The 19,098-nt window shown below is 37.3% G+C and overlaps 1 protein-coding gene across 5 annotated transcripts in view; it reads left to right on the top strand.

The window, feature by feature from the left end:
• CSNK1G1 (casein kinase 1 gamma 1) overlaps positions 1-19,098 on the top strand; it is a 156,417-nt gene that overhangs the window by 13,481 nt on the left and 123,838 nt on the right. The window contains exon 2 of one of the 5 annotated variants that reach the window (XM_061157345.1): positions 11,641-11,689. The exons of the other annotated variants lie outside the window; for them this stretch is intronic. The gene's annotated coding sequence lies outside the window, so the exon portion shown is untranslated. The remainder of the gene's footprint in view (positions 1-11,640; positions 11,690-19,098) is intronic. 5 annotated transcript variants of the gene reach the window in all.

The raw sequence follows: 19,098 nt of genomic DNA, 5'->3' as shown, positions 1-19,098 counted from the left end.
TAGAGAGAGTCACATATGGTTTAAAGACTAGAAGTAAACACTATACCCATCACTCCATCAAAGAAATAAAATACAACTGGTGTCTTAGAAGATTCTTTTTCTGTTCTAGAAGGAATCATTATCTTGAATTCTGTGTTAATTGGATATGCAAATAAGTAGGAAAATATCATCCATAGCTAAAAGAAAAATCAGTCAATAGAAATAGACCTGGAAATGCTGAAATGATAGAATTAGTACACCAAGACTTTAAAAAACAATTATTTTTAAAAGTTTAAGTATTTATATGCAAATATGAAAACACTTGGGAGAGAAATGGGTGTAAGATATGACAGAAATAAAATTTTCAAGCTGAAAAATACTTCAGTTGTTGCTTTTAATTCAGCATTTTCAGTTTTTAGTAGGCAGGTCATTTAAGTAATCTGCCATATTTCCATTTGCAAAGTTCTGTCCTCCCTTCCTATCCCCACCCCCTGGAGGCTTTTTTTTCATATAATAATTCCCAAGCTGTGCTGTTAAGCTGTTTCATTAATTTTCTTATCATTAATTTTACCCAGTGTCCTAAGTTTAAGAAATTAGAAGCAATTTCATCTTAGTTTTAACTTACTAAATGAAGAATGTCAATAATATGGCTTTTTCATATAATAAAAGATAAAAATACTGAGATCCAAAAAAGGGGCACATAACGAAGATGATGAATGAAGGCAGTAAGGACTAATATGGTTAAAGAGTTAAAGGTTAAAGTATTTAGTATAGAAATACTTGAGAATGATTAAATACAGGGTATATATACAGTTTAAAGCTGTGCTTACATATTTAACATAAATTATTTTAAGACTTCAATATGTGTGATAATAAATAGTGAATAATGTTTTATACTCTTATTGTATATATAATTATCATTATCTTTTTTCTTGAACTGCACATTTTTAATCATTTTGTAGGTAAGGCTGTGCTGTACCTTTCTTGTTAGGACAGTACTGACAGCATAAACCTCTTTATGCACTCAGCTATGATTAAACTAAGGTACTAAAATGCCATCCCCCTAGTTGTTAAACATACTTTAAATCTTTCTTAGTTGCCATACTTACCAGTACTGATTTCAGGGCCATTGGGATTTGTCTATATGTGGACCAGGTTAGGAAAATGAATTCTTTCTCTTGGTTAAACATTTAAGTTTTAATTTTTTTCAAACATTTTATGACTTATTTTTGAATAAGTCTCCATTTGCGGTCGAGAATATGTGGTTGAGATAAAATTTAGGTTGGGTCACTGTCTTATCTGTGATTAGAATTCAGAATTTTTAGCCCTTAATTCAGTTCTTAGATTTTAGTTCCTCTACCTGAGGCATTCTTTCCTGCTCACAAAAGCTGTGTCTCTTAGGTTTTTTTTTTTGCACTGGTTTTCTTTTGGTACTGACTGAAATATATTAAAGTGTTGTTGGTTATGCAGGATCAAGTATTTTTCATTTGAGGGAGCTAAACACTGAATCCATTTAATCCTTAATGTATAACAATTATCTTGATTCTCTGTGTTGTTATAAAATCCTGGGTCCAGTGATGACCAGTTACAGAGTTGGGAGAATTTAATTTTGGCTTTGAGTAAGTGACCTGGAGAAGGGAATGGCAACCCACTCTAGTATTCTTGCCTAGAGAATTCTGTGTATAGAGAAGCTACAGTCCATGGCGTCACAGAGAGTAGGACACAACTGACACACACACACACACACATACACTCTTGACTTTAGAAGACTTGAGAATAGTCTCTGGTGTGCCCAGTAAGATGTAATGTAGGCTGTGCACAAAAATTTTGGTTTTTAAACAGTCACATTATCTCTATTGGGTGGCAGGAACTTTAATTTTTCGAGGACTGTAGTATATATAGCTTCAGCATATGTATGATTGCTAGTTTTATAACATTCTAAATCCAATGTAACTCAGTCACAATATTTTAAGGTATAAAAAGATAAAGTATGATTAATTTTGATATAATATATACTTTTAATCAGTGACTACTTATTTTTATACTTTTAATAAGTGACTACTTACTTATTTTAATGGCAACTTCATTAAACTCTTGGGTTGTTTCCTTGCAAGTATCATTTATAATTAAACAGTGTTAGGAAGACTTTCTATTACTGTAAGCTTTTTACATAGGTAAAACATTCATTATAAAAAGTAATGATGTTTTGCCATTTTTAACAAAGTGTAAGTGCTTATAAGTGCTCTATTTTGGTTTATAAATTTGGCAGTTTGTGTATGTTCCTTTAAATTCTACTTCTGTATGCTAAAATATATATTTTAAAAATTCTCTTGTTATAAAATACAGTGTGAACTATTTTCCTGTTTAAAAACTGTTTTAAACAGTGAGAAAAGTGAAAGTCGCTCAGCTGTGTCTGACTCTTGGCGACCCCGTGGAGTATACAGTCCATGGAATTCTCCAGGCCAGAATACTGGAGTGGGTAGCCTTTCCTTTCTCCAGGGGATCTTCCCAACCCAGGGATTGAACCCAGGTCTCCCGCATTGCAGGCGAATTCTTTACTGCCTGAGCCACAAGGGAAGCCCTTTGTAAACAGCATCTCAGTATTTTTTCACAGCCTTATGGACCAGGCATTTGGTTTTGATTTCTCTTTTTCATTAATTTATGTGATTATTTCATATGTGAAGGTTTTTTTTTTTTTTAATTTGAGCAGTGTGGCAAAGTTATAAAGAACAAAATAAAACCAAATATAATATTTCCTAGAGAGTATCATTACGTGCATGCGTGTGTGCTCAGTTATGTCTGACTCCTGGCAGTGACATGGACTGTAGCCCTGGAGACTCCTCTTAATCATTATTTGCAGATAAATTTTCTTTCCATTTTTTCTGTGATTATATGAAAGGAGACAGAGATACATGTATAATGTATGTTTTAAGTAATACAGTTAATAGTATTCTTTTTTCACTTATTGTTGAGAAAATTGTTCCATATCATTAGATCATTAATGGCTGTAAAACACCCAAATTAACTACACTTCTATTGTTTTTAGGTTATTTCAGATGTCTGCTGCTATAAATTCTGAAATATTTTATTTCCTTAGGAAACTTCTTTCCTTAGGGTTTGATTGATGGATATTATTATTTATTCCTTAAGATTCAATAAGTGAACATTTTTATCAGTCTTTTGGAAAAGTGGTACAGTCACCTCAGCAAGGCATGAGAGCTTATTACTCTGGACTTACCTAATGTGAGGCATTACGATTTTGTATCGTATTACCAGTTTCATAGATGAAAAATGTTATTTTTATATAGTATTTTTTTAAATTAATGTGTGCTTCATACTTATAATACATATGAAATGCCATGTAGTTTTTGAAATCATGTGTGTGTTAACTTTTAAAAAAAAGTGGAAATAAATTTTATTTAAAAATAATACAATTTGAGTCACATCAATACTATATTAATTTCAGAAATATTAGAGGTCAATGGAAATTGCCAGGGATGTGCTTTTTCTGGTTTGCATTGTCAGCTGTGTAAGGTTTGAAGTCTGCTAATGAGTCCATCTTGAGTTTTGATGTGGTGTAACTCTTCTGAGGTTCAGAAAATTGTTGGGTTATAACTACTGAGAGTCATTTTCACCCATGGCTGAAAAACATCTGTGGAAAATAGTTTGGTAAGAAATAATCTGATGGAATCAGAGTCATCGAGGCAATGGTTAACCTAACAGAGAGCAAATTGCTTGAGAGGCACTTATATTTGACATGTTTAGTTTCCTATTTATTTCTATTAGGAATGTACTCAAGAGTCCTAGTTAGAAATTGTTCTTTATTAACTTGACTTGTTATGTGTATTTGAACACATTAAATAGCATTTCTTTTTTTCTTTAATGTTTGGAAATTATTACATTTATAAGTTACAGACATTCTTTGGGCTAATGTTCAAACTAGTCTGCCCTTTCTAAAACATAAGGTAATCTCTTACGAATTAAAGAACAATGATCATTAGTACACAAATCACATGTCTTTACCCACTGCTCCTGGATCTGCTGCATTTGACCTGATTATGAAATGAAGGTGGTCCTTTACCTAATCATAATTTTACACCTATGTGAAGTGAAGTGAAGTCGCTCAGTCGTGTCCGACTCTGTGCGACCCCATAGACTTGGAGCCTGCAAGGCTCCTCCATCCATGAGGTTTTCCAGGCAAGAGTACTGGAGTGGGTTGCCATTTCCTTCTCCAGGGGATCTTCCCAACCCAGGGATTGAACCCAGGTCTCCCGCATTATAGGCAGACACTTTACTGCCTCAGCCACCAGGGAAATCTGTTAGAAACTCTTAATAGTTTTAATTCCCTTAGAAACTTCTTTGTATACATAGCTGAGAACTTGCGTATAGACTAGAAAGTCTGTATTCTTTAAGTGTGAGTCCTAAAATTCACGTACTTTTCCTAAAAGTGTACTTTTATAGCTTCCAGGAACATAGTCACCGTATTTTACTAAGTCACCTCAGATGGTAAAAAATCCGCCTGCAATGTGGGAAACCTGGGTTCAATCCTTGGGTCAGGAAGATCCTCTTGAGAAAGGAATGGGGCAGCTCACTCCAGTATTCTTGCCTGGAGAATTCTATGGACAGAGAAGCCTGGTGGGCTACAGTTCTTGGGGTCACAAAGAATTGGACATGACTGAGCGACTGACACTTTCTTTCACTTGGTTATAGCTCATAGCATATTAAAGGAGGTACATGATGGGACTTCCCTGGCAGTCCAGTGGTTAAGACACCCTGTTTCCTGGCCAGGGAACTAAGATCTTCCATGCTTGGTGGCCAAAATAATTTTTAAAAAGGAGGCACATTACACATTAGGGGAGGAATGTGCTGTTAGAGCTGAACACACCAACTGTGAGAAAGAGACAAAAAATACAGTGTTAAAACTTAGTACCCTGGGGCCATTTAGTATAGCAGCATTTGGCTTTACATCATTAGGGCTAGATGACATAGTTTTTCATAGAAAAATACAGTGGTTATTCTCAGCCATCAAAAAGGTTAAATTCACATGTCACATGTGTTTGACTGTGCTAACAGTCCATGTGTGAGAATATGCCCTAAAATTACTTTTTCCTTTTATTCTTTCCCAATATTTATATCTCATTCTTTTCCTTTCTGATCTTTGATTAAGTTATTTTATAGTGGCTTTTATTTAAGTATAAGGTATATTTTAATCTTAGTTGTAGGGTTTAAAAAAATAAACTTTAATTCTCTAGCAGATTCATCTACTCAGGACATAATTTCCTAATGATTATACTAATGAGGGGTGGTTATACCTAAAGAGATTTATATCTGTGCCCAAGTATGGTTTGACATCTATAACTAGATACATGTATTTTTTAGAAGTATTGGGTTAGGCAGAATTGTGGTTGGTTGAGGTATGAGTAGATTAGAAGGTGGAACAAGATAAAGGCTAATTATGGAAAAGAGTAAAAAGGTAAGTATGACTGATTGGAAGGAGAAAATAGTTACTCTCAAGATCAGTATGGTAATAATTTTATTCTTGGAATATTCATTAAAAAGAAGTTTTTCATTTTATATTTTAATGTCACATTTTCCCCTAGGCATTTTATAAATATTTTAGACGTTGTCCTTTAGATTTTAAGAGTTAAGATGTTATATAACTGATTAAAATGATTTTTGATTATTAGCAGGTGATATAAAAAGAAGAGAGATAAGTGAAACTCAGTTATCTTTTGAGTAACAGCATTTTTCCTATTCTGGAATTTTAAAGCATTGTTTTAGAGTCAGACTTTTATGTAGCCAAATATACAAAATTGTTCTAAAATACTTTCACTACACTGACTTAATAATTGAATTTGGCCCAGGCTTGTAGGAGTCCTGTGGGCATGTATATATTTGACTTCTGAGCAGGTTACTAGAGAAGAGTTAGTTTTAATTAATATTCTACAAAGCAATACTAAAAGACGGAAATTTGGGTGTTTTTTTGTTTGTTTGCTTCTTTGTAGTGGGCTTACCAATTGTTTCTTTTCTCATTATGTCTGTCTTGGCTTTAAAGAAAAACCTTTTTTTTTTTCCTCGAAAGCTCTTCTTGCTCATTGCTTTTACTATTCCAAAGTGAAACTCACATGTATGTCTCTTATTTTAGTGTATTGGTATTTAATACAGAGTTAATGGCACTTTTTCTCCTTTGAGGCCATGGGAGGCTGTTTCCTCCTCTACTTCTCTCGAACATTATCTTTGTAGCGTTTTCACTGGATTTCAATTAAGAGGCTGTTTATCAGAGACTACTACTCCTGCAGCTAGACCCAAAAGACAATGGATTCTTGTGAATTCAGTGAGGAATCACAGGAAGGAAAGGAGAGATTTCTGGATCTGTCTTCAGTAGTAATAAATATAAACTCACAAACAAGCCAGAATAAATTCAAGTTTTTTTTCCCTAGGATTCTGTTTATTTTGTGTGGAGGTGAAAGAAGACTAGGAGAAACTCATTGGCCCTTTGTGTGGATATGAGGAAAGGTTGCTCAACAGATTATGATTATCTTTGCCTACTCATATTTTTCCTTACCTACTTACCTTCTCCAGCTTTGAAGCTGTTTTATAGGGAAAACATGGATAAGGGGAAAAAACACTCTGGGTTACCGCATATCTCGGATCAGTGTTGTTTTTCTTTCTTAGTTGTTCTTATTTTACCAGTAAAGGAATTGAGACATAGTCAAAGGTTACTATTTCCCTTGATTCTTTCTTCATTGCTTTATCACTGGACCCATTTGTGAGTCCCTGTGTTTTGCCCACTCTTGAGTTTGTGAAACTATCCTAAGTTCCTTCTTAATAGAGGAGGTGCCTTAAAAAAGTAATCACTTATTGGTTAGTGGTTTCAACCTGATTCTCTTCATCAACTGTTTGCCATAACGGGACTACATTGGTTTTGATCATAAAATACAATTTTGGCTAATTTTTTGTGTTTTGGTTGGGTCTTCGTTGTGGTGCACAGTCTCTTCATTGTTGTTCTCAGGCTTTCTCTAGTTGCAGCAAGCAGGGGCTTCTCTCTGGTTGCAATGCATGGGCTTCTCCTTGCTGTGGCTTCTCTGGTTGTGGAACACAGGCTCTAAAGCATGTGGGCTTCTATAGTTGTGGTTCATGGACTCAGTAGTTGTGGCACACAGGCTTAGTTGCTCCACAGCATTTGGGATCTTAGTTCCCGAGCCAGAGATTGAACCCTCGTCTCTTCCATTGGCAGGCGGATTCTTAACCATTGGACCACCAGGGAAGCCCCTCTGGCTGATTTTTGACAACCATAATGAGTGGGATGTCTTTCTTTGAAATGGAAACTTTAGCATGACATATATTATAATGACTGTTAAATTTGGCTGCCCATTGAAATTTACCAACATTCTGAAACAACCGCATGAGAGAGCTGGCTGATGAGAGAGTTAAGGAGCATTTTTGTATGAACCGTGTTCCAACCAGGGATGGTGGTGCTCATTTTGTTGCACAAGTAATGTAATGAAAATAATTAAAAATGAAAAGAAAGTGGAAATTTCGCCATCCTAACAGAAACTGTTTATTTCCATTCTTGTACTTGTGTTTGACTGTAAATATAATTTTTATTATTTAGTAATAATGTCATAAATACATATTTATAGTCCATAAAGCCATATTTTAAACACTAGGGATATTGTTTTAAACACTAGGGAATGTTTTAGGGGTCTGGGAAAGACTGGAAGGTTATACTTCCTTATAGTTTGATAAAGGACAACCCTTAGGAAGGAACTTTGAAAGAGTGGAAGAGGAAAATTAAGGAAATGAAAGGTAAAAGGAAGGTATACTATTAGAACCTTAGTGTAACATAGCGCTCCCTTGCAATGCCGGGGGCTCAGGTTTGATCCCTTGTTGGGGAACTAAGATCCCACGTGCTGTGAAGCAGCCAAGTCTGCCACTTTGGCTACTGAGCCCATGTGTCCTAGGAGCCTGTGTGCTACAACTGCTGAGCCTGTGAGTGCTCTAGAGCGCGAATGACAAAAGAGAGGTATGTGCACTGCAGCTGGAGAAAGCCCGCCCTCCACAATGAAAAGCCCACCCCCCCCCCCCCCCCCCCGCAAAGACTTAGCTATTCGCAACTTTGGGAGAGGAAAAAAACCCAGATTTCTTTGTGGTTAGTTCATACATAAAACTAAGAGAAATCTGAAATATGGGAACAGTCATGTTGTAAACCTTTATGCTCCATCCACAAGAGAAGAATAAAAAGTTACAGGGTAAGGATTTCAGAAGGTGAAAAATGTTCACTGCTCAGGGTAATTGAGGTGAGAAAATGGGATAAAAATACAGTGAAATGTTACATGAGATCTAATTAGAGCCTAGCAGGCACTACTGTGAGATGTTACTGCTTTGTATGGCTTTTCTATATGAGTTAGGAGAAATACAGGAAGAGAATTCAGGTTTTATGTATAGCATCATTACAAACCCAGCTCCCCTTTCTTCTTCCCCATCCTGTTGGCTGTTCTTCTTGCTCAGGGAAGTTTAATGATATTATCATTTTATAATGAAAAGCTTTACCAATATTAGTGTTGAGTCTTTGACTGTATGCTTTGAAATGAATTTGCAGTGTCCATGGCCTTAACCTAGCTCAATGCAGGTGGCTGCATTCGTCATCACACATTGGACTTATGGTAATTTTGTTTGATGTGTCATAGCCTTTTTCCTTCATAAACCCATCTGTTTGTCATATAAATGTTTGCCTTAATCTACTTTGGAGTAACTTTTTATGTTGAATGCTATTTATTTCCTTAGAATAATACATCAAATTATTGTTTAGATCTGAAATTGAGAAATGGGAATTCTCCCTTGTATAAGGAACAAAAATGAATTAAATTTGTCTAGTTAACAGTACTAACTATGATACTCTGAACTTCTCTGTTGAAAGCATTATCATTTCAGACTCTCACTATTTATATTCAGTCTTATTTTTGTTTCTGGAGTGAACAAGGTACTTTTTAGTTAAACATGGTGCTTTTTTCTTGTTTTGTGAGTTCCCATCCTTGTTTTTGGCAGCATGGATTGTTTGTGCTGAAGGCTTTAAAAGCTGTATTTCATTTTAACAATTTTATACCAGAGACTGCAAATTGGTATCTCAGACACTGTTTAAAAATTAGTTTCCAGCATGTAAAAAATGGGATATTTTATTGTAATTTCAACGTTTAGCAACTCCTGAAAAATCAGAGCTGCCAGCGTTGGACCTGAATTCATTCATTTTCTCTCTTTCTTTCTTTAGCTGTGTCGGGTCTTGGTTGTGTCATCTGGGATCTTTGCTGCATCATGTGGGATAGTTCCTTGTGGCACAAGACTCAAGTTGTGGTCATTGGCAGTGCCCAGAGTCTCTAGCTGTGATGCACTGGCTTCTCCAGTTGTGGTGTGGCCCCCTAGTTGCCTTGTAGCAGGTGGGATCTTAGTTCCCCGACCAGGAATTGAACCATATCCCCTGCACTGGAAGGCAGATTCTTAATCATTGGACCACCAGGCGAGTCCTAGTAGTCATCACGTTTTATATTAGGTATCCAGTCCTTAAATTCAACCTCCATCCTTCTTAGCATTGCAGTTTCTACATCAATGAGTTCGTTTTGTGCCCTTTTCCATGGAATTACCTGGAGACTCAAAAACTAAGGTCTGCTTAGATTATCACTCAGTTTTGTTGTGTATGTGTGTGGGTTTTTAAAAATTATTTATTTATTTTTGGCTGTGCTGGGTCTTTATTGCTATGCTCAGGCTTTCTCTATTTGTGGAGACCATGGGCAACTCTCTAGCTGCGGTGCTTGGACTTCTTGCTGCAGTGGCTTCTCATTGTGGAGCACAGGTTCTAGGGCATGTAGGCTTCACTAGTTGTGATGCGTGGGCTCAGTAGTTGTAGCACATGGGCTCAGTTACCTTGTGGCATGTGAAGTCTTCCTGGATCAGGGATCAAACCAATGCCCTCTGCATTGGCAGGAGGAATCTAAACCACTGGACTACCATGGAAGTCCCTACTGTATGTGTGGTTTTTTTTTTTAAATCTTGAAACAAGCAGTATTTTCCTTTTATTATTTTTATTTATTAAGGCAAAAGGTATTGCATTTTATGTCTATAACATAAATACAAGGATATGAGCATGATAAATTAAGCTAAATTTGAAAAAAAAAAAACTTCTAATAACTTAAAATACAAACAAGTATTACTTTCTTAAAGTAATCACCTTAAGAGGCCAATTCTAAAAGTGCTACTCAAAACATTTTTGGAAGAAAATGGTATATGTCTTTTAAATATTCTCAGGCACATCAAATCTTTATCTTTTGAGAGTAGATATATTTCAGTAACACTTGAAAGATAAATATAATTTGATAAGAAAATCAAGCAGGACAAATTTTATGAACTATCATGAAGTCAGTAAGCTTGAAGTCTAATAGGTTACTATCTGGATAAAACCAAATTTTATCCACCTTCATAGCATTAATGCATTTGCACATTTGTTCAAAGGAAATAATGCTCCAGGAAAGAAGATGTTACAGATTTAGGTTTATACCCATTAGCCCTCAACCATAACCATTCCCCTGCCAAAATGGAGTATAATGAATTAGCAATAACAAAAATAATACTGAAGCAAAAGTAATGAAGAAAACTTCAGGGTGATGAAAACAGATAATAGACCTAATTTAATGCCACAGACTTAAAGGACTGTCTTCCAGGAACAGTATATTTTGGATTAGATTGAAAGAAGTTCAGCTGAAGTTATCCTTTCCAAGAGGATCATACTATTGTCAGAACCACAGAATGTTTGAAAATCCTTACTAACATGTCACAGGAAGAAGTAAGTGAGGTACATGGTTCATTGTGTCCTGAGGCCACAACAGCAAAGTCATAAAGACACTATGTATGATTTATTCACATTATTTATAAAATATTTATATAAGTGCATATTTTCCCTCCTCTCTGATAAAAGCTTTTAATGTCACAATTGGCTTACTTCTGCAGGAAGAAGTCTCCACCAAATTGACATGAACAAAATTCAGAGATGAGGGCCAAGACAGGAAAAGTAATCATAAAATCTTTTCCTGAGCTGTATAGCAGTTGCTTAAACCCTAGCTCCCTGTCCATCTCTGTCAGGTAGCGAAACAAATGAACCAACTAGAGATCTGGTAAGTCTTTACTGGATAAACAAACTCTGGAAAAATGAATTGAACTAATTGTAGGCCATTTTTCTTTCCCTCAGTTTAAGAATTATTTTTAAAACAGAGGTATGTTTTAAATAGATGAATTGTATGGTATGTGAATTACATCTCAAGGAAGCTGGATTTTTTTGTTTTCTTTTTTTTTGTCTGTGCCACATGGTTTGTGAGATGTTCATTCCTTGACCAGGGATTGAACCTGGGCCACCACAGTAAAAACTCCGAGTCCTAACCACTGAACTATCAGGAAATTCCCGTCAATGAAGCTGTTAAAACAAACAAAAAACCCCAAACCAGATGGAGAAATTCTGCCACAAAAAATGAGCGTAAATACAGTATTAAATGATGAAGAACATCAGTGTGGGAAATAAAAGAAATTTTAAGGGCGAGAAAGTTAGGTTGACTTCGTAGCAAAAAAATTGTGGACATATTTAAAAATCGCCACACGCTTTTTTTGTTGTTGTTTCAGGAGAACAGTTGTGAGGCCAGTGCACTTTTGACTCAATGGGGCTGAATGGGTGAGTGAGTACAGGGTTCTTTGTTAAGGGTGACAGATGTGAGAGAGCTAAGACTTTGAACACATGACTGGGTTTGACTGTGTGATCTAGTCAGTGAATATAAACTCTGTGAGCTTCAGTTACCTTGTCTGTGGCAAGGAATGTCAAAGTCTGTGTTAACTTCACAGAAGAGGTCATAGTCAGTCATTTTATTTTAAAAAAACTTTTATTGTGATAAAAGTCCTATAATATAAAGCATACTATTTTAATGTTTTTAACTGTACAGTTCAGTGGCAATAAGTGCATTCACATTGTTGTACAACTCTCACCATTATCCATCTCCTGAATTTGTTACATTCCTAATCTGAAACTCTGTCCCCAAAAAACACTAACTCCCCATTCCCCCTCCCCACCCCACACTCACACCCTGGCCCTGACATCTACCAATGAATGTACTTTCTGACTCTATGAACTTAACTTTTCTAGGTACCTTGTATAAGCGGAATCAAGTAGTATTTGTTTGCACCTAATGTATATTGGAATGCATTTTTAAGATTAACTAAATATATGTCCTTAATATATGTACCTTTTCCCCCCTGCTATATAGTAGATTCTCATTAGTCCAGTTCAGTCGTTCAGTTGTGTCCGACTCTTGCAACCCCACGGACTGCAGAACGCCAGGCCTCTCTGTCCATCACCAATTCTCAGAGTTTACTCAAACTCAGGTCCATTGAGTTGGTGATGCCATCCGACCATCTCATCCTCTGTTGTCCCCTTTTCTTCTGGCTTCAATCTTTCCCAGCATCAGGGTCTTTTCAAACAAGTCAGCTCTTCGCATCAGGTAGCCAAAGTATTGGAGTTTCAGCTTCAGCATCAGTCCTTCCAGAATATTCAGGACTGATTTCCTTTAGGATGGACTGGTTGGATCTCCTTGCAGTACAAGGGACTCTCAAGAGTCTTCTCCAACACTACAATTCAAAAGCATCATTCTTCAGTGCTCAGCTTTCTTTATAATCCAACTCTCACATCCATACATGACTACTGGAAAAACCATAGCTTTGACTAGACGGACCTTTGTTGGCAAAGTAATGTCTCTGCTTTTTAATATGTTGTCTAGGTTGGTCATAACTTTTCTTCCTAGGAGCAAGCGTCTTTTAATTTCATGGCTGCAGTCAGCATCCTTAGTGATTTTGGAGCCAACAAAAATAGTCTCTCACTGTTTCTATTGTTTCCCCATCTATTTCCTATGAAGTGATGGGACTGGATGCCATGATCTTAGTTTTCTGAATGTTGAGCTTTAAGCCAACTTTTTCACTCTCCTCTTTAACTTTCATCAAGAGGCTCTTTAGTTCTTCTTTGCTTTCTGCCATAAGGATGGTGTGATCTGCATATCTGAGGTTATTAATATTTTTCCCAGCAGTCTTGATTCCAACTTGTGCTTCCTCCAGCCCAGCATTTCTCATGATGTGCTCTGCATATAAGTTAAATAAGCAGGGTGACAATATACAGCCTTGACATACTCCTTTCCCAGTCTGGAACCAGTCTGTTGTTCCATGTCCAGTTCTAACTGTTGCTTCCTGACCTGCATACAGATTTCTCAAGAGGCAGGTCAGGTGGTCTGGTATTCCCATCTCTCTCAGATTTTTTGACAGTTTGTTGTGGTCCACACAGTCAAAGGCTTTGGCATAATCAACACAGCAGAAGTAGATGTTTTTCTGGAACTCTCTTGCTGTTTTGATGATCCAGTAGATGTTGGCAATTTGATTTCTGGTTCTTCTGCCTTTTCTAAATCCAGCTTGAACATCTGGAGGTTCACGGTTCACATACTGTTAAAGCCTGGCTTGGAGAATTTTGAGCATTACTTTACTAGTGTGTGAGATGAGTGCAGTTGTGTGGTAGTTTGAACATTCTTTGGCATTGCCTTTCTTTGGGATTGGAATGAAAACTGACCTTTTCCAGTCCTGTGGTCACTGCTGAGTTTTCCAAATTTGCTGGCATATTGAGTGCAGCACTTTCACAGCATCATCTTTTAGGATTTGAAATAGCTCAACTGGAATTGCATCACTTCCACTAGCTTTGTTTGTAGTGATGCTTCCTAAGACCTACTTGACTTCCCATTCCAGGATGTCTGGCTCTAGGTGAGTGATCATATCATCGTGATTATCTGGGTCGTGAGGATCTTTTTTGTATAGTTCTTCTGTGTATTCTTGCCACCTCTTCTTAATATCTTCTGCTTCTGTTATGTCCATACCATTTCTGTCCTTTATAGTGCCCATCTTTGTATGAAATTTTCCCTTGGTATCTCTAATTTTCTTGAAGAGATCTCTAGTCTTTCCCATTCTATTGTTTTCCTCTATTTCTTTGCATTGATCACCGAGGAAGGCTTTCCTATCTCTCCTTGCTATTCTTTGGAACTCTGCATTCAAATGGGTATATCTTTCCTTTTCTCCTTTGCCTTTCACATCTCTTCTTTTCATAGCTATTTGTAAGGCCTCCTCAGAATCCATTTTGCCTTTTTGCATTTCTTTCTTTCTTTTTTTTTTTTTTTTTTGGAGATGGTCTTGATCCCTGCCTCCTGTACAAAGTCACAAACCTCCATCCATAGTTCTTCAGGCACTGTGTCAGAGCTAATCCCTTGAATCTATTTGTCACTTCCATTGTATAATCATAAGGGATTTGATTTAGGTCATACCTGAATGGTCTAGTGGTTTTCCCTACTTTCTTCAATTTAAGTCTGAATTTGGCAGTACAGAGTTCATGATCTGAGCCACAGTCAGCTCCTGGTCTTGTTTTTGCTGACAGTATATAGAGCTTCTCCATCTTTGGTTTCAAAGAATATAACCAATCTGATTTCAGTATTGACCATCTGGTGGTGTCCATGTGTAGAGTCCTCTTGTGTTGTCGAAGAGGTATTTGCTGTTATCAGTGCATTCTCTTGGCAAAACTCTATTAGCCTTTGCCTGCTTCATTCTGTACTCCAAGGCCAAATTTGCCTGTTACTCCAGGTATCTCTTGACTTCCTACTTTTGCATTCCAGTCCCCTATAATGAACATCTTTTTTGGGTGTTAGTTCTAGAAGGTCTTGTAGGTCTTCATAGAACCATTTACTTTAGCTTCTTCAGCATTACTGGTCGGGGCATAGACTTGGATTACTGTGATATTGAATGGTTTGCCTTGCAACCAAAATGAACAGAGATCATTCTGTCATTTTTGAGATGGCATCCAAGTACTGCATTTCAGACTCTTTTGTTGACCAAGATGGCTACTCCCTTTCTTCAAAGGGATTCTTGCCCGTAGTAGTAGATATAATGGTCATCATCTGAGTTCAATTCACCCAATCCAGTCCATTTTAGTTTGCTGATTCCTAAAATGTTGATGTTCACTACATCTCTTGTTTGACCACTTCCAATTTGCCTTGATTGATGGACATAACATTCCAGGTTTTTATGCAGTATTGCTCTTTACAACATTGGACTTTACTTCCATCACCAGTCACATCCACAGCTGGGTGTTGTTTTTGCTTTGACTCCATCTTTTCATTCTTTTGGCATTATTTCTCCACTGATCTCCAGTATCGTATTGGGCACCTACTGACCTGGGGAGTTCATCTTTCAGTGTCCTATCTTTTTGCCTTTTCATACTTTTCATGGGGTTCTCAAGGCAAGAATACTGAAGTGTTTTGCCATTCCCTTCTCCAGTGGACCACGTTTTGTCATTAATTACCTATTTTATACTCAGTAGTGTATATATATCAATCCAGATTCTCCAATTTATCTCATCCCACTTTCCCATTTTGGTGTCCATACATCTGTTTCTCTATTTCTGCTTTGCAAATAGGTTCATCTGTATGCTTTTCTAGATTCTGCATATGTGCATTAATGTACAATATTTGTTTTTCTATTTCTGACTCATTTCACTCTGTATGACAGTGTCTGGGTCCATTCATGTCTTTGCAAATGTGCACAATTTTCATTCTTTTTTATGGCTGAATAATACTCCATTGTATATATGTATCACATCTGTGTCCATTCCTCTGTTGATGGACATTTAGTTTGCTTCCATGTCCTGGCTGTTGTAAATAGTGCTGCAGTGAGCATTGGGGGTGCATGTATCTTTTGGGATTACAGTATTCTCCAGGTATATGCCCAGGAGTGGGGTTGCTGGGTCATGTATATGGTAGTTCTGTTTTTAGTTTCTTTTTTTTTTTTTTTTCCATTTATTTTTATTAGTTGGAGGCTAATTACTCTACAATATTGTAGTGGTTTTTGCCATACATTGACATGAATCAGCCATGGATTTACATGTATACCCCATCCCAATCCCCCCTCCCTATTTTTAGTTTCTTAAGGAACCTCTGTATGCTGTTCTCCATAGTGGTTGTACCAGTTTACATTCCCACCGATAGTGTAGGATTCTCTTTCCTCCATACCCTCTCCAGCAGAGTTTATTGTTTGTAGATTTTTTGATGATGGCCATTCTGACTGGCGTGAGGTGATATAAAAATATAAATGTCTTTTATAAACCTAAGCCCCTTTTAAATATAAATGTCACTTCCCTACTCTAAATGCTTAAGTGGCTTCTCATTTGATAATGGTGGATTATCAGTAACCTATAAATCCTGAAGGGTGGACTCCTGCTACCTCTTCCCTTGTAATCACCTGCCTTGCTGGTCTGCTTCTACTAAGAGCCTCTACTGGGTTTTTCTCTTTCTGGAGGCTCTGATCCCAGCTCTTGACATGGTTGGCTTCTTCTCATCCTTGAGGACAGTATTTAAATGTAGCTTCTACTAAAGGCCTTGATCACCCTCTTTCTAAAACTCTCCCTTTTGACTTCCCCATTATCTTCAGCAGGTCTTTGCAGCATGACGCAAATTTGTAGTTTTTTATTTATTCATGTGATTCTTTGTGATGCCCACTGTAGACTGTAAACTCTGTGAGCACTAGAACTGTGTATTTGGTGAGTTCACTGTTACATCCCTGGTGACTATCCTAGTTTTAGGCACATTAGAGACAGTCAGTAAATGTTTGGTTATTAAGAACTCCACTTTGAAGAAAAAAGAACTCCACTCTGAGTAAATACATGTGCTTATACTTTTCCTTTTTTGACACCAAGAAATTGTGCAGACTCCTTCAGTAATTGCTGTAAATCCTTTTGTTTCTTTTATTAGAAATAGTATTTTAAAACACATATCTGTGTATCTTTTTGGGGGGGATGGGGCATTCTGCAAGGCTTGTGAGATCTTAGTTCCCCCAAGCAGGGCCCAGGTCCCAGTAGTGATAGTGCTGAGCCCTGACCACTGGACCACCAGGGAATTTTTCTCTTTTTTTAAGGACTTCATTTTTTTTTTTTTTAGGACTTCATTTTTTAAGAGTAGTTTTAGATTCATGGCAAAATTAAGAGGAATGTACAGAGACTTCCCATATACCCTCTGCTCCTACACATGCATGGCCTCCCCCATTATCAGTATCCTCCATCAGAGTGGTACTGTTGTTACGATTGATGAACCAACACTGACACATCATAATTATCTAAATCCTGTACTTTAAGCTTCTGGCATATTTCAAAATAGTTTATTTTTTCCTCCCCCTGCTGGATGCACAGGAGGATTTTTTTGGTGGTGTACATTATGTGAATTTGGACATAATATCCATATAATAATTTCCAACATGTTAATAATTTGGACATGTAAAATGACACGTATCCACTGTTATAGTATCAAACAGTAGTTTGGCCACCCTGAAAATCATCTGTGCTGCACTTGTTCATCCACCACCCTTCCCATGGTAACTGCTGATCTTTTTTACTGTGTCTATAGTTCTGCCTTTTGCAGAATGTTGTATAGTTGGAATCATACAGTATATAGCATTTTCAGATTAGCTTCTTTCACTTACTAATATGCATTTAAATTTCTTCTTTCTTTTTGTAGGTTGATAGCTCATTTCTTTTTAATGTTGAATAATATTCTGGATATTTGGGCTTTCTGATAGCTCAGCTGGTAAAGACTCTGCGTGCAACGCAGGAGACCCCGGTTTGATTCCTGGGTCTAGAAGATATGCTGGAGAAGGGATAGGCTACCCTCTCCAGTATTTTTGGGCTTCCTTGGCAGCTCAGATGGTAAAGAATCCTCCTGCAACGTGGGAGAGCTGGGTTCGATGCCTGGGTTGGGAGGATCCCCCGGAGAAGGGAAAGGCTACCGATTCCAGTATTCTGGCCTAGAGAATTCCATGGACTCTATAGTCCATGGGGTCGCCAAGAGTTAGACACAACTGAGCGACTTTCACTTCACTTCACTTCAATATTCTGGATGTCTGGATATACCACAGTTTATCTATTCAACTTCTGAAGGACATTAGAGCTCTTAGCTTGTTAATAATAGTTTTAAATTCCTGGTCTGATAATGCCATCATTCTTGCCATCTCTTGTTCTGTTCCTTGCTCTGTCTCTTCATATTGCATTTTTTACCTTTTAGTATGCCTTGTAATTTTTTCTTGATAGCTAGATATGATATACCTGGTAAAAGGAATTGCTGTAAATAGGCCTTTCATAATAAAATGGCAAGGTATAAGGGGAGGGGAAGCATTCTATAGTCCTGTGATTAGGTGTCAGTCTTCTGGTGACCCTGTTTCTCTGAACTGTGAGTTTTATGTGTGTCTCACTTTTGTGGAACAGGATGGCTAGAGTCGTTTGGGGTTGGGCATTTCCCTTCCATCATATGGAAGGCTAGAGGGAGCTGGAGTTGAGTAGTTCTCTTTTCCCAGGTTAGTTAGGCTCTGACAAATAATACCCTAGCAAGTTAGGCTGTGATTAACTATTTTCTCCAGAGGGTAGGCATCCTTAAAAAACAGTCCTCTGGCATATTTAAAAATAGTTCACTTTTCTGTTCCCCGACTGAAAGCTCAAGGGGATTTTTTTTTTTTTCCCCCTCTAATATTTGCTGTGGGAACCTAGTCGAGCTCCTGGAGGCAAATCTCACAAAATTGTGGGGTCCCTCCTGTGACTTGAAACCTTTAACCCTTAGAGCTATTTACACTGAGCATCCAGAAATTCGTCAGTTACAGTTCAGGTTTTCCTTCCCTGGCACTGGTTCCTGCCACATACCATCTACTCCAGTAAGCTGTGACTCCCTGTTTTCACTTGTCCTTCTCCAATCTGGCATTAGTAGTTTGGCCTATACTCTTCCCTCGTTTATGGACCTGAGAGCTGTTGATTTTTAAGTTCCTAGAGTTTTTACCTGTTAGAGTGGTGACTTCTAAGCTCCTTACATGCAGAACTGAAAATTGTAAGTTTCCTGTACATACTTCTCTCTTTCCTTTCCTTTTCTTTCCCTCTCTTTCTTCTGTAAGGACAATTTAAATCTTACCATAAAGATATGGTAAGTTTCAGATATGTCCCTTTTTTGTGGGAGAAAGTGAATCAAATGGAGGAAGTTG

The sequence above is a fragment of the Dama dama genome, chromosome 12 (genome assembly GCF_033118175.1).
Source record: "Dama dama isolate Ldn47 chromosome 12, ASM3311817v1, whole genome shotgun sequence".
NCBI lineage: Eukaryota > Metazoa > Chordata > Mammalia > Artiodactyla > Cervidae > Dama > Dama dama.
Note: the sequence above shows the minus strand (reverse complement) of the source record. Positions and strands in the feature narration are given on the sequence as shown.